General features: G+C 33.6%; 1 protein-coding gene across 2 annotated transcripts in view; it reads left to right on the top strand.

The window, feature by feature from the left end:
- LOC142325570 (uncharacterized) overlaps nucleotides 1-26,378 on the top strand; it is a 270,581-nt gene that overhangs the window by 211,054 nt on the left and 33,149 nt on the right. The window lies entirely within an intron of this gene.

Genomic DNA, 26,378 nt, shown 5'->3' with positions numbered 1-26,378 from the left:
ACTGAATAATGAGTGGAGTATCATTTGTGCCATTGTAATTTAATATTTTGTAAAGTGGTGTAAACGATGTAGTCCAACTGGAAAATACCGAGGTCAAAAGGCGAGAGAAAGTAAGTGTATTTCTTTATTCAAACATACAGAAGTGTCAGTTACTATATTCCTGAAAAAGAATAGTTTATCTCACTACTGCTAGTAAAATTATACATTTAAAAGGATACGGTGAAACGTAATTAATGCATGTTTTAAATTGCGGGGAACAGCGTGCTTCGTCGTCACAATTAACCAAAAATTGTGTAGCGCCTGATGATCCACGTCCGGATCAACAGGCGCTAGAAAGTAGAAGGTCTAGCTTGATCTTTTTCCTTTCTAGCTTACAGAAATCTGACATTCTATTAAAGGAGGTCAAGTAATATATATATCAAGTGTATATATTTATTCAACCATACAGAAGTGATAGACTATGAAGTTTACAAAAAACCGTATCCAAACGAAAAAGAATCAGATGTTTACGTAAGGAGTAGAATAAGAGAAGAATGAAGTCATTTACAATGCATGGAACAGTTGAAGCGAATAGCAGTATGTAAGGAGATGAACCGTTTAACTTAGCTGAAAATGATGAAGAGAACATGCGCATTAGACTTGAGTGCTGGTAGTGGGGGTAAGGTAAGGAACCATTTAATCGGAGGAACGATTCGTTTTACGGTACGATACGTTTTACTTTTTGAGAATTGACTCCAGCAAAAAAAAATCGTTTATCCCACCGCTGCTATAAAATTTACATATTTATGAAGGATTCAGTAAAACGTAGTTAATATATTTTTTATATTGCGAACGACGGCGGCGCTTCCACCGTCCCCATTAACCAAAAAATGTTGACCCGATTAGATCATATCCCGAAAGTGAGGATACAGTAAAGCGTAGTTAATACATTTTTTAAATTGCGAGGAACAGTGCACTCCGCCGTCCCCCTTGACCAAAAATTGTGTAGCGCATGATAATCCACGACTGGATAAAAGGAGCTTCTACTTTCTATAAATCTGATCTTGTAATAAGGTAGGTCAAGAAAGTGTATTTTTTTATTCAACCGTACAGAAAGTCTGCAACATTATTCCTGAAAAAAAAAATCGATTATCCCACCACTGTTATAACATTTACATATTTATGAAGGATACCGTAAATGTAGTTAATATTTTTTTTATATTGCGGAGGACGGCGGCGCCGCTGTCCACCGTAACCAAAAATTATGATCCAGTTAGGGAAGATCCTGGAAGTGTGAAGCAAGTTTATTTTTTTATTCAACCATACAGAAATGTCGGTAACTTTTTTCCTGAAGAAAAATTGTTTATCCTACCTGTGCTATAAAATTTATATATTTATAAAGGTTCCCGTAAAACTTAGTAAATACAATTTTTATATTGCGGGGGACGGCGGCGCCACTATCCCCCTTAACCAAAAATTAACACCCAATTAGGCAAGATCCCGTAAGTGTGAAGCAAGTGCAATTTTTTTCAACCGTACAGAAATATCAGTTACTTTATTCCAGAAAAAGAATCGTTTATCCCAACACTGCCACGAAAAATGTTTTAAATTTCGGGGACAGTGCACTCCGCCGTCCCCCTTAACCAAACATTGTGTAGCGCCTGTTGATCCAGAGGTGGATCATCACTATCTAGATCATCACTATCTGGATCATCTTCTACTTTCTAGAAATCTGATTTGTAATAGGCTAGGTCAATAAAGTGTATTATTTTTTATTCAACCGTTTAGAAATGACAAATACTTGATTATCGCATCGAAGACACTTAGTATATATATGCAAACATTATAGTCGAACAGGAGTATGAAGAGATGAACCGCTAAACTTGGCTGAAGTCGATAAAGAGACTTGCGCATTACACTTTATTGTACTGGTAATGGTGTGGGAAGGAAAATCATTGAATCGGACGAACTATTCTTTTTACGAAACCTTTCTGAGAATCTATTCCTAAAAAAGAAACTTTTATCCCTCCAGTATTACAAAAATTGATATTTATGTAACCTTATAAATATTTTATAAATTTCGGGGAACAGCGTAGGGCCGTTCCCCTATCAAAAAATTATCATTGATGATCCAGGCTTGGATCGTCAATATGCGGCGATATCGCCGAACATATCACAACCTTGTTACTCGCGCTCGCGTGCTGGGTGGGCAGGCTCAAGTAACATTTTTTTTTCAACCATAAAGACAGCTCTCACGCCGTTCCCCTTCCAAAAATTAATTCAGCGCCTGACGATCCACGCCTGGACCATTCGGCGCTGAATCGCCGCATTAGATCACTTCAAGCGCTTGCAATCCAGGGTCGAAATTGCGAGTCAGGTCAGGTGAAGAAACTGATTTTTTTTATTCAACCATACAGAATTGATAAGCTAAAAAGTTTACTAAAAATCGTATTCAACTAAAAAATAATCATGCGAATAAGAGTTGAAACAGAAGAATCGAAGACATTTAGTAAGTATACACTGAATGGAACAGCAGTACGAAAAGAAATTAACCGCTAAAAATGGGTAAAGAGAAAGAGACCATGCGCATGTGTTTACTGTAATGGTTATGATGGGAAGGAAAAGAATCATGATTCGGACGAATGAATCTTTCTTGCGAATCCTTTCTGAGGATCGTATCGAAAGAATCGATTCCTGAAAAATATATAAAGATACTGGAGGGATAAAATCCCTTCAGTATTACACAAATTGGGCTTATAAATATTTTCTAAATTTCCTTTTTATAAATTGCGGGGAACAGTGTTCCCCTTTCCAAAAATTTGCACAATGTGCTAACCTGCTAACCTAAGTCTATTATTTTTATTCGACAACCATACGGAAATTTCGATGATTTTACTTTTGAGAAGTTTCAAGATTGTTATTAAAAAACCTTAGTATGTCAAATATTTAGCTGAAATATTACTTATCCTTCCGATAAAAACTTATTAATTTAAATTTGAAATGTAAACTACTGAAGTTATGTTTTTTATTATAAATAATCATATGTTTACTTTGATACACTTCCAGATTGGATGCACCTATGTGGATAAAATTGGTTTCGATGATTTTTGAATACGAGGCATTAATGTCATTTAATGTTGACCACAATTGGTTAAAAGGACCAGATATATAGATATATGAATACCGTATCTCAAAACTGTATTCACAGCGTACGTAAATTTTTTTTATATAATTTAGAACTCTTTACAGAGTTAATGTATTTTCTGATAGATAGATTTTCTTATTCAAGCACCCGTAAAGAGATGAGAAAAATCCCTTTTTTTCTTTTTTGCTGTTTCTGCATTCCTCAGACATATTTTTTATTCATTTACATTAGTATGTCATTTTTGGTTATGTATTTAGGTAATACTCTTTTGAAATATATCTATAATCATTGCCGATGAAACTACTTTGGAGTAAGTACTTCACATAAAATCGACTAAATAAAATTCTTTTAAACATAATACTGCTGTAATACCGTCTTTTTTTAATGAATTTACGATTGATTTTTGGAAGACATAAAAAATGTCTATATGACAGTCTACTAAAACATCCCAAAAAACGAAACCAAAATTTAGAACTGATTGAACTAATGACAGGTAAAATCGATTTTAAATTTTTCGTATACGTATTGTGTCACTATACAAGAGGAAGTTTGCTGCTAATTGTACCAAATTTTGCAAATCCACTTTAGGAAACATTCCGAAAGGATGTATGTTTGGATGGAATTTGACTCGATGATTTTTGTATATCAGGAATTGATGTCATTCAATTTCGGTCACAATTAGTTAAGGGATCAAGGTGATATGAATCTTATGTGGTCCTGTATCTCATAATTTTATTAGAAGAGTAGGTATACTTTTATACAATTTAATGTCACTTGGATTGCTAAAATCCTTTCAGATGGTGTTTAGTCTTATTCAAAATTCCATAAAGGGATCAACGATAAACAAAACATTTTTTTAATTTTTTGTCGTTTTTGAACTTATCCCTTACTTTCCTAAGAATCTTTTTTTTTGTCTTCAGTCATTTGACTGGTTTGATGCAGCTCTCCAAGATTCCCTATCTAGTGCTAGTCGTTTCATTTCAGTATACCGTCAACATCCTACATCCTTAACAATTTGTTTTACATATTCCAAACGTGGCCTGCCTACACAATTTTTCCCTTCTACCTGTCCTTCCAATATTAAAGCGACTATTCCAGAATGCCTTAGTATGTGGCCTATAAGTCTGTCTCTTCTTTTAACTATATTTTTCCAAATGCTTCTTTCTTCATCTATTTGCCGCAATACCTCTTGATTTGTCACTTTATCCACCCATCTGATTTTTAACATTCTCCTATAGTATCGCATTTCAAAAGCTTCTAATCTTTTCTTCTCAGATACTCCGATTGTCCGAGTTTCACTTCCACATAAAGCGACACTCCAACCATATACTTTCAAAAATCTTTTCCTGACATTTAAATTAATTTTTGATGTAAACAAATTATATTTCTTACTGAAGGCTCGTTTAGCTTGTGCTATTCGGCATTTTATATCGCTCCTGCTTCGTCCATCTTTAGTAATTCTACTTCCCAAATAACAAAATTCTTCTACCTCCATAATCTTTTCTCCTCCTATTTTCACATTCAGTGGTCCATCTTTGTTTTTTCTACTACATTTCATTACTTTTGTTTTCTTCTTGTTTATTTTCATGCGATAGTTCTTGCGTAGGACTTCATCTATGCCGTTCATTGTTTCTTCTAAATCCTTTTTACTCTCGGCTAGAATTACTATATCATCAGCAAATCGTAACATCTTTATCTTTTCACCTTGTACTGTTACTCCGAATCTAAATCGTTCTTTAACATCATTAACTGCTAGTTCCATGTAAAGATTAAAAAGTAACGGAGATAGGGAACACCCTTGTCGGACTCCCTTTCTTATTACGGCTTCTTTCTTATATTCTTCAATTGTTACTGTTGCTGTTTGGTTCCTGTACATGCTAGCAATTGTTCTTCTATCTCTGTATTTGAACCCTAATTTTTTTTAAATGCTGAACATTTTATTCCAGTCTACGTTATCGAATGCCTTTTCTAGGTCTATAAACGCCAAGTATGTTGGTTTGTTTTTCTTTAATCTTCCTTCTACTATTAATCTGAGGCTTAAATTGCTTCCCTTGTCCCTATACTTTTCCTGAAACCAAATTGGTCTTCTCCTAACACTTCCTCCACTCTCCTCTCAATTCTTCTGTATAGAATTCTAGTTAAAAATTTTGATGCATGACTAGTTAAACTAATTGTTCTGTATTCTTCACATTTATCTGCCCCTGCTTCCTTTGGTATCATGACTAAAACACTTTTTTTTAAGTCTGACGGAAATTCCCCTTTTTCATAAATATTACATACCAGTTTGTATAATCTATAAATCGCTTCCTCACCTGCACTGCGCAGTAATTCTACAGGTATTCCGTCTATTCCAGGAGCCTTTCTGCCATTTAAATCTTTTAATGCTCTCTTAAATTAAGAATCTGCTATTTTGAAAAAACTTTCTGTATAATATTTTATTTGGTGTTTCAATGAAACATGTTTAGATTTTACCTAAAATTATCGATTTTAATTGGGTTCTATCTTAAATACTACCTTATAGAGCCACTCTGAAAACAATTTTAGTTTTTCATACTAATTCTACATGCTGTTCCAGGTCAGAAATGTAAAATTTTTGGCAAAAGAACAGAATTTTCATTATTCTTCATGTAAAAGCATCAAATTAGATAACTAATCTGTTATAGAGTGAGATATTTAACACTCTTTTATGCAGAAAGTTAGTAAAGAATAAAATTATGTAAGAAGTTAACAATTGATAAGCGTCATCTGCGAAATTATTATGCGTTTAGCAATATATTTCATCTATAGATAGGTATAAATTCGTAACTAGAAAATTTTTCACTGGAAAACTGTGATAATTTTTTTTAAGAGGAAGATAAGAAAAAGACAATGGCCATTTCAATTGTTAAACAATCATCATCAGTAGATAGCAAAGAACCAGTGAATAAAAAAATAAATAAATATAAAAAATGATAATGAGAAAATAATAATTATTACATAAATAACACATACGAAAAATGATGAAACTACTATTTTCACTAGTGTTTACAGAATAAAAAGAAATTTAAAAAAAATTAAGACTTTTGTTTTGGGCATTCCGAATTAAGAAGGTAATTTAAAAACAGTTTAACATTATACTTTCTACTAGGATTGCGTAAATTCATGCTTGTTTCTTTTTTTTTATTAAAAAAGGGTTTTTTTTTACAATTATTCTATAAAAACAGAGATATACTTGCTTTATGTTTTGTTCATTTGTTGATTAATTTTTTTTATTATTTCGTCATAGTATTTTTTTCACTTCTTTTCCTTAATATACATATTAATTCGTAAATTTCTACCGATACTTATAAAAATCTACTAATGATTGTTTAACAATCAAAAAAGCTATTTAATTTTTAAAGTTTTTTCTTTTGTAAAGATTTTACAGCGCTTTCTTGGTAATTTTCATTTATTTTAATAACCATTTAGCATAGATTTTCCTTTGCATTATGGTAAATGAATATTAATTAATTGATACTTAGTTCAATCAATATTAGATGAAATAGGTTCACTATAATACATCAAATACGTATACGTAATACGTCTTCTTTATTTTGCCGTTTTTTTGTAACTTTACTGATGAATTAATTGATTTTACTAAATTTGTGAATTTCGCTGTGAATTAAATTGCTTGTTCTTTTAACCATTTATTCTGTTTTTTCACATAGCGATTATTAATCTTATTAATAGTGTCAATGATAGGTTCGAATTAAATTAAAAATTTAATTATTATTAATTACCGTTACGGTGTAGATAAATAGAAGATATTTATTTCCATTGTAATAAAATCTCTATAGACTTGAAAATGCAAAAAAAAATAATAAAGAAAGGAATTCTTACTGCTTTGTTGACTATGAAGAAAGGAGCTTAAATTACATTCTTTTTCCAATCGTTTAAAAATGTATAAGTTTTAGTAGAAAGGAAATTTATTAACAATTAATTAAAAAAAAAAAAAAAAAATCATCAAATTCAATTTTAAAACGATTGTAAAACTTAATGAATAAATAAAACAAATCATTAACTAAATAAAAGAACTTATATTGTAAGAATATGAGTAGATTTCTCGGATATGGATTACTTGCTGGTCCTAATTTATACACCTACCAACGTTATAAAATGTTAATATTTAATTGGAGTTTTATGTATTAGGAGATGTTCTTTGAAGCCTAGCGAGCTAGAGCGGGAAGGTAGCGTCCGCGTTTAGCGACTCCCGCTGCGGGCCGGCCAAGCCTGCTGTTCCGGCGGGGATCTTGGCATCCGCCGGGAGGTCCCACGTTGAGCCGGCCAGGGAACTTCTGTCTTCTTCCATTTTCTTCTCTTGGTCTTCACCAGGTGGTGGTCGACAGTGAATTGCAAATTCATGGAATGGAATACAAAAGTGGCGGAAGTTTCACAAATTCTCCCTTCGAATCGCAGAGCCTGGACAATGTCCCTTGCTGCTGTATGATTCTGTAATCGGGCGTGTTTAAGGGTTTATTTTTATATGACGGGTCTAAGTTTTAAGTTTTATTATATTTTATATTTTATGGACGGATTTATTAGCATTCTATATCCGTTTGTACCAGCGTTCTCGAACCCATTTGTGGGTCCGACCGCGGGAGGCTAGCTTTTAAAACCTGTCCTTACGTAATTCCTCTTCAGACCGTCCACTGAAGTCCTTTCGGTGCTAACGCTTCATAGGCTAGCAGGAATACGCCACAACGGGGCACTAACTATATGGAGGGAGCAATGCGCCCCCTTCTCGGGAGGGAGTCGCAATTGCTGATTTAATTTAATTTAATTGTAAGTTATAAAGGAAAGATTAAGTAGAAGCTCTTCATCCACTTCTGTGATGGCTGCCTTTCAGGACGCATCTCTGCTGGGCTCTTTTCCAGACTCCTGTCCGTGATGTTGGGTCGAGTAGAGGGTCTTCCTTCTTCTTTAACTTCTTCTTCTTCGTCTTACAGATGACCTCTTCTTTCTTCTTTGGCCTGCACTTTCCGAGAATTGGCAGTAATCGGAATTACATGCCGTTAACCTTGGTATTCCCGTGGCCCCGAAGGGCTGAACGGGGGAAAGTGCAGGTTTCTTCTTTCTTCCATGCTGTCAGTGGCTGCTGGGCAGGTCGTTTTTAATGAATTAAAACCTAATTTTCGGACAAATTTATACGTGTAAAAATTCATCTGTCTGCCTGAATCTAATAACATTCTACAAAGATGAGTATTACTAAATATATAATTAGTGTTACATAAAGTAGTTGAAACATATTTTTGTTTGACTAAGTTTAAATGAACAATAAGTGTTAAGATTTACAGCGTTCTAATTTTAAAATCGTTAATCTTATTCGTATGAACGTGTTAGCTTTTCACTCAATGTTTTTAACAATCCTTCATAATTTTTCATTAAAAATAACAAAATTATTCTGCTTTTTTTTGTTGTGTTCCCTCTCTCATTTTATTCCGCAATATGTTGCTGATCTCTGTACCATAATAGGTACATCTCTGCCTACCATCCAGAGATTCTGGTTTCAAATCTCACTCAGGTATGGTATTTTCAAAGTTTATAGTATTAAAAAAATTGTATTTGTTACATTTCATTACACAATTAATTTCTTTTAATGAATTTTTGATTTTTCAGAACAATAATGCAATCTATGAATCTTAACAATTTTATATTTTCTTTTTTAGGGTAGTTACTCTACTCGCAAATTATTCCTTCAATTTTTCTGTGTTGCTTCTAAGTGCGAGTTGAAAAGGAAGTAATTATAGTTTTTCCCCATTCTTTCATCTTTTACTCCTATAACTGGCACTTTATTTTGAATAAATTGTAAATTAACTCTTTTTTTTCTACATTTAAGTCATTTAAGTCTACATTTAACTTTTTTTATTCCATAGTATATTATTAAATACTTTTACCATATATAGAAATGTAATACCATATATATATGGTAAAAGTATTAAATACTTTTACCATATATAGAAATGTAATGTAGGTTGTTTTATTGTTCCTAATCTGATTTTTTAAATTATTTTGAGGAATAGGGCTCTGATACTATTCTCTTTTTGAAATATAACTACTTTTCATCTAACATAACCAGTACCATACATTCTTTTTGTCAGTAAATTATTTTATTGAATATTTTTTATGTATGAAATATTAGACCGATAACGTACTAGTTTTCACATTTATCTAGTCCTACCTTATTTTATATTCTTGTTACAAATTAAATTGATTTAAAGATCAGAAGGTTCTCCTCCAGTCGAAAATGTTTTGCATAATAATGAAAAATTTTATAAGTACCCCATACATCATAGTAATGTAACGAAGATAAATGTTTAAATTTGACCACATTACCACATACCACATTACAGGTAATTCTTGATTGAGAATGGTCCTGCCGTATACGTTTATCATCTGCCGTCAACTCTATTTTAATTAAACGTAAAAGCAATGAAATATTTAGTGATAACATACAATGCATGCGTAAAAAAATTTGATGTATTTTAAACTTCTTAATATCACTTACCATTTGCATAATTTAATGTGAATGGTATTTATTTTAAAAATATAAAATATAAAGTAATAGGTAGAAAGGAAACATATTCTTGCAGCTTTAGCAGATGGTTAATATGTTAATAATAATGCTATACTACTACCCCTTTTTCATTTGGGAGCCCCAACAGGCCTATAGTAGATCAGTTCCTAATTATATTGTCGTCAAATTGATGGGGGGGAAGATCATAAGTGTAAGAGCAACTCTTATTAAATTCTTCTTAGGGTTGTGATCCTGTTTTCTGTCTCTTGCTTCTGGGAGAGTCCACCCTCTCCCTATTTACTCTTCTCCTTTCCTTGTTCTTCTTTTCTTCTTTCTGATAATATAATAAGGAAGCACTGATTTCCAGGGCAAAAGGTCAACAAAAGGTCCAGTCACCCTAGGCTCATCTATTTCATAAATACACTCCAGAACCCCTTGCAGCTCTGGATTATGGCTTGTAATCCTATCGATATAACACATTATAAAAAGAGCATCATGTTAATAATTTATATTACTCCTTTGCATCTATTTTAAAGATTTACTCATTTTAAACATTTTTAGTGTAGATTTTGGTGTCTGCTTATGAATATTAACATTCTAACTGATTTCATTCGCATTTACTTACTTACTGTTCAGGACTTGAATCGTAGCATCTTATAAAAATAATCTGATAAAGGAAGAACGTGAAGAAATCCTTGCTGTTCTGTTAAATGAAATTTTAGATTATGATAATAAACTAAGGTAAAATATGAACAGCCTAAGCATTATAATGGAACAAGAGAAGTTGTGGAAGAACCTTGATCAGAATAGTATTACAAAATTAGCATTACAAAACAGTTAATTGCAATAAGAAATACATATATATTTTTCCTGGTAGTTTGAACAGTGTATATAAAACCTATTGCTTCACTACAGAAAATGGTAATCTAATTTGTTATTTTATACTACCTGTCTTCTTTATGATTTCTACACGAAACAACCTACTTGAAGTATAAAGGTCCTAGTCAAGAATTTATTACTCTGAGAGTAATGATGATCACCACATGGCTAGTCCCAGTGATGAACAGAGTGAAGGTGTCAATTAACAGGGGCAGATTATCACTTACATTTCAGTCGTTTTAGTCTACTAATATGCAACTGTATACTTAGCTTGGTGAAGAAGACAACAGGAAATCACTTTATTTTTCATTTCCTAAGCAAGTCTGTTATAGATTTTTTGTTATTTTTTTATGTGGTTTGTTTGTTGTGGTTGCCTAAAACTATTATAGTTATATTACTTAATTTATATTCATCTAGGTTGTTAAATTTTATATTAAAACATAAAAATAATCAGTAACTGTACTAGTATATGAATTAACATTAAGAAATATGTAAAGATAATAAAGAAATTAAATCAGTACAAAAGAAAAATATTACTTAGAAGATGATAATTAAAATGATTTAGATTGCAGATAATGGAAGGTGACAGCGCATTATTATTTATACATGTTAAACAAAGTGATGAAAATACAGATTTTACTTTTTTAATAAAAAGATTTTCAACTGAGTTTTGTAAGTGTCATAAAAGAAAATATTCTATTTTAAATAAACTGATGGGAAGTTCTTTACATGTAAATAAATAGCTATTAATAAAATAATGATATATGCCTATCTCCACTGCCAAGTAGCAGCATCTCTCTGCCTTTCATCCTGAAGTTCGGGGTTTGAGTGCCAGTAGGCGTCATTTTACATACATTTAAAAATATTATTTATAATTCAACACGGTAATTGTTACTGGGCATTTACCTGTTATTGCTGATGAATAAATAAACAAATGAATAGAAAAGCCTCTTTCTCATAAAGTATCATGCTTACATAAAAATTGTTCTGTTACATGATTTTATAGAGATAGATGACCTTGTTATTTTTTTAGGACTTTTATCTTTTCTTTCACTTTTTACACGACTGCCCAAAAAGTAGTGTAATGTATTTAGGATGTATGTATGTTTGATTCACTGTTGCAGCTGAATAACTCAACCGATTGTCACCCGCATGCTTTTTAATTATTAAAATTATAATTTTTAATATTTATCTCTTGTTATAATTATTAACTAAATAGTACTTAATTTAAGTAAATTATTGTGAATAGGATGATTAGATAAAATAGCTTATAATCCTGTTAACAAGCTCTTTAAATTTCTGAGAATATATTTAACCATATAACCAAGTAAAATTCTTTTAAATAAATATTAACCCTAGTATTTTTATTATTAAACGTTCATCTCTAAAGTGGTTTGGTAAAATCTCCCTCTTTCATTTAGATGGTTGCAGCTGCAATTAGACATGCCATTTTCCCAAGCTAATCACTTTCATTCCCCAATCCCATCAGTTTTCTAATTGTTTATTAATTACTTGTCTCAAAATCTTAAATAATCTATTTAACCCTCTTTGTAGAAGATACCGCTGTATTCTTTTCTGAAGATAATAATTTAAAAGGAATTGAAATTAATTCAGATAGCAGTTCAAAGAATTATTCACTGGATAAGTTGTACCATCTTGCTTAAAATAACGAAAATAAATATGGATAAATACGGATATAAACGTTCCCTTGTAGTTTTCAACTTCTTGATCGATTTTCACGAAACTTGGCTGTAATATTTCTATATTAGGGACATTGAGTTATTAAATTTTCAATTCAAATGTCAGAAGGTGGAGGATACAGGGGGAAAATGAAAATCTTATCTAGATTTTGCATAATTAAAGTTGTACTTTTTTTGATACTTCTGTGAATATTAATAAACAACCTTTATAAAAAACATTTTTTTCTAAATTCACCCCCACCACTAAAAATGGTTTTAATTTTGAAGAGTTATAGAAGACAGAACAAGGAGTGATTTTCGTTGCAGTTTTTTTTTTTTTTTTGATAATTTTGTGAACAATTATAAAAAAAATTTTTTGCACTCCCACTCCAAATATTGAAACGTTGAAACAGGCAGTACATCCAACCAAGTTGGGAAAGACACCTGCCTAGTGACATTCCGGTCGCCACACCACCCCCGCCGTTCCATGCCCTGTTGGGTTTTAAAGGGAGTCGTCAATCGCACTCTGACTTTTTACATCTCATAGTAATAAGCCTGGCCTCGGGATGCCACCGATGAAATGCCTCGGTAGACATTTACGTCAGTGATTTAATAACTCAGCTTATTACCTTCGCTGTAGGCCTCGTCCGGACATCTTGAATGTCCCTGAAGACAGTACATCCAAACCCCGTAGGGGAAGACACCCGCCTAGTAACGTTCCGGTCGCCCTCCCGGTTTCTGCTGAAGGCAGTACAGTCGGTCTTTTTCGTTAGTTTTTTCTATTAGCATCTCGTTTCGTTGGATCCACAAATTTGTCCTCATCTAAGCGGGGTCTTAACCCAGCCACCCCGTCTTACACATCCCGTATCTCACTTAGCGACCGGACTACTACTACAAACGTCTGCTATATTGTGACGTCACAGGTGAGCGGTGGAATTAAATAAATGAATTATATTTAAAGTGTAAAAATTTAATTAAAGTGGCCGCTAATACCGCCACATCCGTGCGAATTGAATACGCTATGCGCGCACGATTTAGTTAGAATCATTGAATTAAACAAAAATTATTTTATTTGAACAAAATGATAAATGTTTTAAATTAAGTTGTGTGTATAGATGTGTGTAAACCGTCCATCAGAAAAAAGCCGTGTGACGGGAAAGTCCTACAACTTTGTTGACAGCTTTTTTATATCATAATTTATTTTTATAATAATAATTTATCGTATAATGACGTGTGATCTGTATTATATACCGACCAGAATAAAAAATATTCATTTATTTAATAGATTAGTAACAAGAGGAGCATTAAAATTCTTGCTAAATTTCACAACCTTCCTAAGCTTAGAAAAAACTGGAAAAAATTCGTTAATAAAATGAGATAAAAAAATATTTTTATTAGAAAGATATTATGAAAATAAAGTGATTGGTATAGAAAATAAAATAAATTATATTTACAGGATACGATTATTGATAATGCGTAATTAAAAAAGAAAAATCCCAGTCTTATTTTCTCCTATCTCCACTTTAATCCTGAGACGTTCCTGAATAGTAGAACCTGTCACTTCTCTAAACTTCGTTCTCAAGTGGATTATTAAACAATTTTTTTCCTTCTCTGTATCTTCTCTCAGCGATATTTTAACTTTCATTATTATCATGAGCTGATCATCTTTATCCAACTATAGTTTCATTTTAATTGAATTTAGAATAATCTTAATTTAAAAATAAACGTTAATCTTTCCCTAATGTCTGCACGTTTCTGAACAAAGAAGAAAAAAGTCCTTTATAATTAAAAGTCCAAATATAGTTTTTTTTCTTGTAAATATATGAAAAAAAATGTACATCTTGAGATTTAGGATATTTTCTCGGTCACGACCACTGATAGGACTCAGTATGTAATTTAATACCAAATTATTATCAGTTTCTTAAAATCTGATAATATTTATTCATAAATCTTTATTGATAAATCTGATATTGTCACTTTATTATTCATGTTTTTACTTTCCTGATGCATATAGCCCGAATAGCTATAATAAAGGGATAAGTGTTGTAATCTTGTTTTTTTTCGGAAATCTTTACGTTTTAAGAATCAACTCGTTCAGCTAAACCCAAAAAAAAACATACTAGTATTTATGTGCGTACGTAAGTACATATGTACATATGAATCGCACTACTTTTGGCTTCAAGAAGGATAGATCAAACCAATTTTCTTCATATTTGGCTCAAATACTCATATTTCTATATATTGGGCCGTTAATCATATTACTTTTTCAAAATTGGTTAAGGCTATGGAGAATATCACGTAAAAAAACCCGATTTTCTTCAGAGATATTTTAGAGAAAATTTTATAAAAGCAAATTTGTTACTTACAATGTGTATGCGAGGGTAAATCAAATATAAACGGGATTTTTGTTCCTGAGCGTCTGCGGTTGGTAGGACTGTGCCCGCGCATCTAGTATGCTTGGGTGGGGTCATTAGGAGTGGGGAGAATCGGCCATTCTACACTCCCAACCAATTTGTCAGTAACGCTCACGGTATTGGAGCAGCAGGTGCAGCCCTTCTCTGCGCAACGCATAATTATAAAATTTCTTGCTCATGAAGGAGTTCAAGCGACGGAAATTTTCCGGAGATTAACTGCACACTTCGGGGACCAAACATTGTAAAGGACTCGTGTGTTTGCCTGTTATAAAGAGTCCTAGGAAGGACGAGAACGAGTAGAAAATTAGGAACACGATCGCCGTCCTCTTACCAGCGTTACAGACGAAAACTTTCACGCGGTTCGAGACATTCTTGAAGACGATCAGAGTAGGTGGGAGTATCCAAAATTGCAGAACAGATCGGAATAAATTATGGAAGCTGTCAAGCGATCATCACAAACCACTTACTGTTCCTTAAAATGTGTGCCAAATGGGTCCCTCGCCTTTTTATCGCAGATCAGAAGTTGAGACGTTTGGAGATCTGTCTGTGGCTTACAGCAAGGTTTGCGAAAGAAGGTGATGCATTTTTGAGTCGGATCGTCACCTGCGACAAAACTTGGGTCCACCATTACCCTCCCCAGTTGAAAAACAAACCGGTATTGAGCGACGGAGGAAAGGGAAGACAAACCCAGTGAAAGGTAAGACTCGACTGTCAGCTGGCAAGGTCCTTTCAACCTTTTTTTTAGACCGGCAAGGCATTTTGCTTATTGATTTTTTTGCATGAGCGACGCACAATCAATGCTGCTTACTATTGCGAGCTGTAAAACTGTTGAGGTGATGACTACATATCGCCGCAAAAGACGAGACCAACCGATTATAGAGGCCATCATCCTCCACGACATACTGCAGCTCTAACAAGACATGCAGTGGAATCAACTTGATCATCCTCCCCACAGCTCGGATCTATCGCCCTGCGATTTTCATTTGTTTGGGCCCCTTAAAGAAGCTCTAGGAGGGCAACGATTTGAAGATGACGAGGGCCTGGAGGGATTCGTGCTCAATTGGCTCCTGACGCAACCAGCTTCGTTTTTCGATGCTGCAATAAAAGAAACCTTCTTTCTCGCTGGGAAAATGTATTTTTAAAGCAGGAAACTATGTACAAATATAAATTATATTATCCTTTTATTTTTCAATAATTTAATAAATAATCCAATTTTTTTTAAAAATCAACCCCACTTATTACAACTAAAATATGTTTTATGTTCTTTTGCTCTATCTTTCTTTGGTTTAAATATTTTTCAACGATTTTTGAATGCTTATTCTTCATATGAAGAGCTATCAAGAAATATCTATATTTTTTTTTAAAAATTACAGGCGATTATGCAGAGAAGTTTTTGAAAATGTTTTTTTTTTTAGCCTTTATTGAAGGAGGTATCAGATTTAGATAAAACTTTTCTTAACAGATTTCTTAGCCTTAACCTATTTATGAATATCATTAGTAAAATGTTTCCTAAAAATTATTCCTCACTTCTAAAAAATATATACTTTGATTTTTTCCGTTTTTTAGCTCTAACTTTTTTAATTTTTATTAATAATTTATTTTTTGTTATTTTTTCAATACATAAAGGGCTATTAAATTTAAAATAGCATTGATATATGTATTACAATCCGGATCCAAAATGAGAACCAAATTGTTTCATTACTTTCATAACAGTTATACTTTATTTTTCAATATTTTTAAACGATTCTTTGAGTTTCTTTTTTTTAACAAAAGTCAGACCTTTAATGTTTGAATTGCAAAAGCCTTCCTGTGAAGCTGATAAGAATTTGCAATGAAAAATCTTTCACTTTGCCAACTTTTTTTTGTAATATATTTTTCTGATATATTACATATTTGCAAGCAGATTAAAATAAAATGTCTTGATGTTAATAGAATAGCAAATTATTGTATACCATTTCATTAATTATAATTATAATTAACATAATTACTATACATTACAATTAACATAATAACTAATGTGTATATATATATATATATATATATATATATATATATATATATATATATATATATATACACTTGCTAAATGCTGTGCTTCATATCAGCGAACATCACACCGCGACGCTAGCCGGTAAGATGTCAGGGCAGTTGCAGTTCACATACGCACGCTCCCCTCACCAAACCGATGAGCGCGCAGCACTCCAACACAATGGTGCAGCACTCTTATAATGCGACTGCAGCTGTATAAGTATCCCTCCAGAACCCCATAGAGAAACACATCCGCCTTGTGATAATCTCTGTCGCCAATCCACTCCCTCTGTTCTTAAACCTGATTAGCTTTACCAGAGGTCATCTTCATTTAGACTCTCTAAATCTGATTACATATTACAGTCATCAGTTTGGTCTCTGTCAGGTTACCAAACCTGACAGAGATCACCGATGCAAATGCCTCGGCTGACATTTACATTAGTGTGTTAACTTAACGAATTTTAATAATGATTTTTATCTCTGAACTGCAATCACATGAAAACTTGAAATTTGGCAAGATATTTCCATTTATAAGACAATGTTGTTAATTTAAAAACATATATATATATATTGTTGGTGGAGTAGTAGAAAAGCAGTGAATGTTATAATCCAACAAAAGTATTCGAAAAGTAAATTTTTTGTTAGCAATTTATTACCTTTTCAATGCAAGTAATATTTGTAAAACCTTTTTTTCAAAAAAAATCTCTCCCGTTCTAGGAATTTTGAAATAAAGGATTTTCAACTAACGTTGGCTTTTCCCTCTTCTGTTCTGATTTATTTAATAAGTTATGAATAAGTGGCCGCTTTATCTTACTATATGTGCTTAAAAGATTTTAAAAAAATATATTACAGTATTCGAAATCAGAGTAGTTTATCCTGTTTACTTTTAATTTTACTAATCCTTAGATATAAAATTAAATATTTTCTGTATTGCAAATATTGTAACATAACAAAAACTTCCTGTACAAAAATGGTTTTTCTCCACAAAAAAAAAATAATTCCATTAAAGAAGGATTTGGTGTAGGAATTTTTTTGTTATTCTGTACCGCAAAAGAACAACGTGAACGTGGAATTTTTATTTTCTTTATTCGCAACTTTTTGAGAATTGGGCCAAGTCTTTTATTTTGTGTATTCTGAAACTTTTTTAGAAGTATTGTGATCGCGAAAAATTTCGGTTTTCAGATTTCAACGGAAATATCCATTTTGACCATACCTGAATCCATTTTGACTTTTTTGCCGTGACGTCTCTACGTAAGTAGGTATGTACGTATCTAGCATAACTAAAAAACGATTAGCCGTAGGATGTTAATGTCAGTGTAGATTAATTTTACCAAAGGTGCAAAATCTCAGGGAAAAATTTTTCCGCAACCAACACTCGCTAAAGATGCGTTTCTGAATCTATGTTTTTATAAACTTTCTTCTTTCTTTTCAACAGTAGAATATGTCCTGAAAAATTGTTACAATCTTCGTAAATAAATCTGTATATTGTATTGTGTATTAACATTTCTATACCTCAAAAAGAATAAAACAGTTAGAAAGTAAACAACTAAAATTTTAGCGGGGTTTTCTTAATGTTTTTTTGAGTAAAAAATACGAAAATTTTGCAGGTAATATTCTTATGCCATAAGATGAATTATCAGGGTACGTTTCGTATCTTAGAGTCCATAAATCGAATTTATTGTTATGTTCTTATAGAATATGATTTTGTTATAATGTAACATTTTTTTATTAATTTACCAAGTAGGTTTAAACTTGTGTACGGGAGTGTGCAATGAAAATTTTGTAGCAAATGAAAAAAGTGGCATGTGTGACCTTTTCTTTTTTTTTCCTGTTTAGCATCCGGTAACTACCGTTTAGATAAATACTTCAGAGGATGAATGAGGATGATATGTATGAGTGTAAATGAAGTGTAGTCTTGTACAGTCTCAGTTCGACCATTTCTGAGATGTGTGGTTAATTGAAACCCAACCACCAAAGAACACCGGTATCCACGATCTAGTATTCAAATCCGTGTAAAAATAACTGGCTTTACTAGGACTTGAACGCTGGAACTCTCGATTTCCAAATCAACTGATTTGGGAAGACGCGTTCACCACTAGACCAACCCGGTGGGTTGGCATGTGTGACCTGGATCAAACTTTTCTGACCCTTCCTGATGAAAGACGAGACGCTGCCACTGTGTCCTATACATTTATTTTTGTCTTATTTTTGTGATGTGTATTATTTATTCCTAATTAATCTTTTTTTATCATTAAATATGACTAACTCACATCATACGCTTAGATTATTATAGAGTTCGATCGTTGGTTACTATAATGACGCATGCTAATTAATATTGAAGTGTTTCACAGTCATCTGAGTATAGTATTCTAAGTGATTAAATGTGATAATGACGTGACTTGAGAATGTATTCTAAGTTAGGATTCTAAATGTTATTAATTTTTGCTATTTAGAATGGTTGTTTTTTTAATTTACTTTTTCTCTGTGTAATTGTGTACTTGATAACAGTTACAATATTACCTTAATGCTTTTTCTCAGCATTCTGTTAGGAAAATCTGAATTCTTTTAAAAATTGTAGTACATATCCGATAATTATCTATATGTCTAATATACTTGTTTCGCAAAAAAAAAAAAAAAAATTGTTATAATATGTATAATTAACTCTCTATCGAGAAAATTAATTATACGAGAACGTTCGTAAATTTCTTGGCCTGACAAAAAAAAACAAGATTTTTTAAGAATTTTTTTAATTTTGCAGTTTTATACGTTTAGACTAACGACTTTGCAACTTTCTAATACCCTCATGTAATGCTACTTATCCAATTCTGCATAAAATAAACGATTGTATCATCTTTGACCTCATTATTTCAAGTAAATCTTTGTCTAGTGAACCACCTCTTAAGGTTTAGAAAGAATAAGTGACCGCTGGAAGCCAAATACGGCGCATATGGAAGCACTTCATAGCGTAGATTATGGAATTTTGCAGGAACAACCCGAGACGTACGCGTATGGGCATTATCCTAGTATAAGAACACTTTTTTTCTGGTCGAATGTAGAGGTTCAGCATCCTTCGATCGGTCCTATAAGTTATATGTTTAATTCTCCACAGTGATAGTTCTGCCTTTTTCAGGTAGTGTAGGAGCATAACAGTACGAGAATCACAAAAAATCTTAGTTATGATATTCTGTGCCAATGGAAACGTTTTCGTTTACAATGGCGCATCCATCTGTTCCCACCCACTGTGGCATGTAATAGTGAATTATGTTTTATCTACAGTGTGGGTGAAAAGTCCCTTTACATATTAATAGCAAAGTACGGTTAGACAGGTACATAAACATTGTTATAAATACAAAACTATAAAGAAAATGGTATATTTTTTACCATTGTTGAACAGATTGAATCTTTATTTTTATTATTTCCCGCCATAAGCTGAGTTCTGCGCATGTCATTTCGGTTAGTGTGGGGGAAGAACGTGAGTCTCGAGTTAAACCATGGAGGATACAAGTGCTTTCACTATTAAGGAGCGTTTGATGGCTTCTGTGAGGGTTTAAGAAAGTCAGAACACAAACAAGACAATGACAGACATATAGAGGGATTTCGCTATGCGGTTTGAAAAACCGCCGCCATCAGGACCAACGTTATTTACATGGGAGAAGAAAATTTCTACGACGGGAAGTGTACTCGATGTACCACGTAGTGGAAGGCCTACGACTCGCATCGAAACTTTTGTTGCTGTGGCGGAATTAACTGAACGATCGCCGATGAAGTCAACCCGTAAGCGGTATACAGAATTAGAGCATCCCGCGATCGACTACGCGAAACCACATGCAGAAAGATTTGAATATTTCATGTTTTCGGTCGTCCTCAGTAAATTAATTGAGTGATCGTGACTTGGAACAACGTATGTATGCATGAGAAATTCTGCTCGCACGCTTCCCACATGCAAATGATCAAAAAAACGGTATTTCCCTGATAAGTGTGCCATTTATCCAAGCTTACGAAATCGTAACGTCTTTTTTGGGGCAAAAGACAATCCGCACTTTTATGAGGAAATCCAGTGTAATCCGCCACATGTTACGATTTGGGCAGGAATAACAGCAGGCCATATGCTTGTGCGGAATTTCTTTGATGTTTCTGTGAAACAGCACAGCTATCTTCACACGATTAACACGTAATTGCTTCCAGAATTAACGATAAGAGGAATAGCTAACATCGTTACACTTCAACAAGACGGCGCTCCCCACCACATTTTGCTGTGAGTGTCCGCACACGGTTAAAGAAACTGTTTCCAGATCAATAAATGAACCTTGAATCTTTGTAACAATGATATTTACAATAAATGTTAATGTTAACTAGACATAAATGTTGAAATGTACTATTTTTTTGTATTCATAGCATTGTTTATCTACATATTCAAATCTAACTGTACTATGCTATTAACATGTAAAGGGACTTTTCGCCTACATTGTGTAATGCCATAAAACGTTGAATAAACTTAGCGGAATTGCGTTTAAATGAATTTTTACAACCTTGTACACTGTTTAGTCGATTATATTTTTGATGGACTGTTAAGAAACACGTCATTCATAGAGGGAAAAATATCATTCGCAAAACATTGTGTAAAATGTACTGGAAACGGTCTATCAAGATATTTGCTATGTCAGCAAGCTCGAATACTTTTAATTAAAGGTCATTTAATACGGCCTAGTGAATTTTTGTGAAGATTTCGTCGGTTGTAGCGATTATTTTGGCGTCCCGACCCTTCCTCATCTTGAATGGATGTACGACCCAGTTTAAATTCAGTAGCCCACTTTTTTTACCGCGAAAACGAAGGGGAAGAATCTTTTAAATCGAACTATTAACGCTTTTTATATGTCCTTCGATGTTAAATCTTTTAAACAGTGTACTATATAACAGCTCGAACTTCAATTGTACCCATTTTTCAGAGAATGTTTTGCTTTACTCGATCGCCACAAATAAGCACCTTAACGCACACGTCTGAAACTTCGCAGGACGCCGTGTTAAGAATCATACTTGACAAATATCATAGTAATTTGGTCATACTTGCACTACCTCTGGGTCAGGCTGAGAACTTTTCAAACGATCCTAAAATAGAATGTCATATTACGTCTGCAGGGGCTTTTGTTTTTACAATGCAGAGACAAGACCTCCAGACCTGAAGCTGATCGTGCCAGATCAGCTGGGATATGTATTAAATCTTTTTTTTCAGCAAGATTCGTATACTGAACCTAAATTTTGTATGATATTTACGGGAATAATTAACTGAATGTTGTTTACATATGTCTTTGCTGCGTTCACCAAAAGAAACATTACACAATCTCTTACCTATTGTACGTTTGCAGGCAGTGAGAATCTAGTGGAAATTAGAGTCTTGATAATACTGCAGATTATGACTGTCTCCTTTTAGTTCGTGGTAATTCACGACCACAGCTAGAGAATAGGGCGCAGGCGGCTTTGTCAACCGCTGAGGGTTAGATGGACATGCAAAATTTAAAGATTTATGCGCCCAAGACGAAGTTTATGCTTCTGAAGGGTACAGACAAACTATCAAGCAGTCGTAACCCCCACATTAAGTATAAAGGCTGTGTAATCAGCTGAGTAAGGGCTCATAAGTACCTAGGTATTTTGTTTGATGACAAGTTACTTTTAAGTAACCACATTAAGCAAGTTGTGGCGGACGCCGTCTCTGTGATGCACAAACTTAGAAGGATTTCTCGGAAGGATTACGGGCTGTCGGGCCCTCAAATGTACTTGGTGTACCGAGGTGTCTTCGAGAGCATGATCGCATACGCGGCGCCAATTTGGGCGCATAGGTTGGATAGAAATAGAGTACTGCTTCAAATTTTAAGGAGTGCCCAGCGCAGAGCCTTGATAGTATGCACTGGTGTTTTTAAAACAACCTCCTACGAGGCTACCACCGTATTGGGAAAGGCTCTCCCAATCGATTTAGTGGTGAAAGTTCGGGCAGCCATGTGGAAGTTGCGAAGAGGTCGGGAAGCCGAGGCATTTGGGATGCGGTTTCCAGCCGGGCGAGAACCGGAGCGGAACGGCGATCACAATGCACTGGATCTAAATTTCGTTCAGTAGCCCATTTCCCGCCTGCGGAAGAGGCTATAGAGCCTCGAGATGGAGGAATGGCAGCTTGAATGGCACACCACGACTAAGGGAACATCCTTGTATAGGTTTATACAGGATCTGGGGGGATGGTATGCCTCGAATTCATTTTTAAGGGCGCGGGTGCCCAAGTGCTCACCAACCATGTGGATTTGAAGCAATATCTGTTTCGGTTTAACCTAGCGGCTGATGAGTTGTGTGTCTGCGGGGAGGACCAGTCGAACGAGCATATGATGTTCGACTGCCCTGCTCTTGGGGTGGGCAGAGACCGGGCCATCCTGGAACTTAGAAGTCAGGGGGAAAACTGGCCGCTCATAAACGGCGAGTCAGTGTGGCGAGAGCCCCATTGTTGTACCGTGTAGGAGTTTCTCGATGAAGTTGCGAAGTTCAACCGTCATCGTTAGAGTTTTTTAATTAATCTGGGTTATACTGATTCCTATAGCGCCGCTGTGGGAAGTTTTTCCTGAGATAATGGCTGGCCACCAGCCAGATACAAGCTCCAAGCGCTTTAAATGGTGGACAGGCACTAGCTGGCATACAGCGACCGAGGCGTGACAGCCTAAATTGCTGTCTTTTATTTTATTAATTTTAATGACTTTTAGTAATTAGTAACAAGCGGTGCGCCTCCCCGATCTAGATTATTTTGACAAATGAGCGGTTGGAACACATAAGCGGGTGGTGAATAGCACCCTGCTTAATCCGCTCACGCTGATAGGTAGCTCACTAGGAACTTTTAGGTAACGAGGTCGCTAAACTTTTTTAGAGGCACAGTAGCCGTATCATGTCACTGACATTTGGTCTGCGCTCTAGGACGACCGAATGGGGTGGTGGCGGGAGAAATTCCATTTAACCAATACTGCAGATTATATTATACGGTTACAATCGATATGTAGTAGCAGTGATCAGCTTAATGATTGAGGCTCAGAATATTGTACGAATTCTTTTTTATATGAATTTGTTTATACATCTGTTGATACGACTAAAGAGAATAGGACAATTTGATGGATAGCGTTTGTTACTTTCCTACCCTCTTGGTAAAAGCAGAGATGACTTGAGCGTAACTAGTTTTTTTTTTTATTTTAGCTTTCAGGACCACCGTTAGGTATTGCTTCAGAAAGATGAGATGAATTGTCAGTTTTTTAGCGTGTGAAAATGCTACTCCTGACCGGGATTCGAATTCGGGACTACCGGATGAAAGGAGGTTAGAAAGGGCGTAACCAATTAAAGAGAGATATGATCCAGTTGAAAAATATTGGTGGGTATACGTCATACGCTGTCCCTTATATATATATATATATATATAAAACAATCGTATTATGTTCTTTACCGATTTTCTACTTTACTATGGCTAAACCGTTGGTCTAATTGGATTCGAATACCACTTTTAGTATGTGAAATTAAATTTTCCGCTAAAAAGATCTTTTTCCATATCTCTTTAACTTTAAAGGTGGGACGGTGTACGGCCCGATGGCTCAACCAATAAAACTACTGCCACTGTTAACTGTTTGTACAACGCCACTGGCTGTACCTACCTAGGATTACTCGACTAAAAAAAAAGTCGAAAAGAAAAAAAAACAAAAAGAGAAACGAAATACGGTCACTTCCTAGTGTCATTTGCCGAGTAACTCTAAAAACCGTGGAAAATTGCTTTTTTATCCGTACGTATTATTTTTCATCATTTTTTATCCGTATTACTTTTTCAGCTCCGGTAACCAGCTATATCTACTATTTTTAGTATGGGGTGAACTATTCTGAAGCCCGTATACTTCAGATCATTAAAAGTTTCGAGGCCTATGCTGACCAAAAGATTATTGACTTTTTTCCTTTGAAAAAATTACAATACACTGGTAATTTTTATAGATTGAATAAACTTGAATTGTCACTATTATTCTGATAAGCATGAGGATAATGAACAAAGTAAAGGTCTTGGCTAGGAAGGTTGAGCAAACGAGCCTTGATCGGCTAGAACATAAAAAAAATGTTGTTAATTTTTAAACGTTTTTCTTGATGTATGAAATAAATATAATATATTGATTATTTGAGGGCTGTATTTATATTTTGTCTAAATTAAAAAAATCGGAATGGTTCATTTTACCATTTTTAATTTTTGATTTTAATACTTTGAAAGTTTAAATACTTTAAAGTTTAGGCTTTAAGTCGATCGGATTTAGAGTAAGGTGGATATTCAACATTATTTCAACCTTACGGTGATGGCAGATATATTTAGTTGTAGATATTTATATTGAGTAACGTTACACCACCCAAATCTCAGACCAATTTATTGCAGTAAATAATTACTTCGATAAATAAACTTTTAGGCGCTAAAAAGTAAGGGAGCTGAATGGAACCCGTACTTAAAATATCATTCTTTTTAAAATTTTATTTTCAAGATTGAAAATCTAACTATATTTGAATATTTTTTATCATTTTTCATACTTGTACTTTTCAAGTTGTTTTACTTTTTTTTTTCAAATTGCGGCTGTTTTTAAAAATGTTGTATGAGGTAGCTGTCGACAAGAGGATCAAACTGGATTCAGTTTTTTATTTATTAAAAAGCAGTTATAATATAAAGCTATAAATACAGTATAACTTTGGTAATAGAAATGTAATTTGATCTAGGGGTCAAATTCTCTCATCATTTTTTTTTTTTCGATTGTACTCTATGGAGCTATTTATTTTAATTAAATCTATTTTAATTTCAACCTATTTTATTTCAAATGCTCTATAGAGCATTTGAAATAAAAATCTGTCGAGTACAAAGTCGGGAAAGTTATACAACCTTTACCGGCTTTTAATAATATATATATGTAATTTACTACAATTTTACGTACTGTTTATACGATTTAATATAATTTTATAGCCGGCCTCCTTGACGCGAGTGGTAGCGTCTCGGCTTTTCATCCTGAGTTCCCGGGTTCGAATCCCGGTCAGTCATGGCATTTTCACACACGCTAAAAAAAATTCATCTCATCCTCTGAAGCAATATCTAACGGTGTACCCGGATGTTAAAAAAATAAATAAAAAAAAACAATTTTATAACTTTTATTGGAAAATTTTTAAATGCTACATAAGAATTTAATAAAAACATTTCATGTTTTTTTGATATTATGTTATCTTTTAACCTACATATGTTACTATAATTATCATACGAAGTCTGGGTAAACATTAATAATGTGGTATGATAATAATTCCTGCTAGGCTATACAATCAATGATTAACATAAACACCAGTCTTTTAGGATAGGTTAGAGAAACACTAGTAAGTTTATTTTCCTTCCATCATATACATTATCTGAAAACCGATGAATATATTATTGAATAAAATAATAAAATCAAACTAGATCTTGCATACCTCCTTCTCTGACTTATGTCACGCTCAACTTGTTAAATAATCGATACCAAATATTTACTGAGCTCTCTAGAACGATACAGTTCATCATCAGTGTATAAAATTTAAATGTATAAAAATTTAAAACAGATACAATCTAATATACGAGGAATATACAATGTAAAACATTATATAACACTGTAAACATTACATTGTATATTACAATATAATATATACGAGTAACGTAATATAAAAAGTAA

Source organism: Lycorma delicatula, chromosome 5 (genome assembly GCF_047948215.1).
Source record: "Lycorma delicatula isolate Av1 chromosome 5, ASM4794821v1, whole genome shotgun sequence".
Taxonomy (NCBI): Eukaryota; Metazoa; Arthropoda; class Insecta; order Hemiptera; family Fulgoridae; genus Lycorma; species Lycorma delicatula.
The sequence above is the reverse complement of the archived record's forward strand: the minus strand, read 5'-3'. Positions and strand labels throughout refer to the sequence as shown.